Genomic DNA, 274 nt, shown 5'->3' with positions numbered 1-274 from the left:
ATCTTTCAATTAACCGGGAAAAAAAGCCGAGCCGTAATCTCGGAGCCTCCTCTGCAGCCAGATGTGACCTGCTTTTCCCAGGACATTGGACTTGACGTCTCGCGGGGGCATGGGGACAGGGCTGGGGGGTGGGTTGCAGCCCCCTCCCCGCCTCCACCAAACCCCATTTTGGGGCCGAGTGATTTTTCGGGGGGGGGGGGGGTGTTTGCCCCCTCCTGGGAGCTTTCTGCCAAGCCTCTGACTCACACCGCCAGCCAGTTTTAATGAGTCTTGA

Source organism: Aptenodytes forsteri, unplaced genomic scaffold (assembly GCF_000699145.1).
Source record: "Aptenodytes forsteri isolate BGI_AS27 unplaced genomic scaffold, ASM69914v1 Scaffold534, whole genome shotgun sequence".
In the NCBI taxonomy this organism is placed as follows: domain Eukaryota; kingdom Metazoa; phylum Chordata; class Aves; order Sphenisciformes; family Spheniscidae; genus Aptenodytes; species Aptenodytes forsteri.
Note: the sequence above shows the minus strand (reverse complement) of the source record.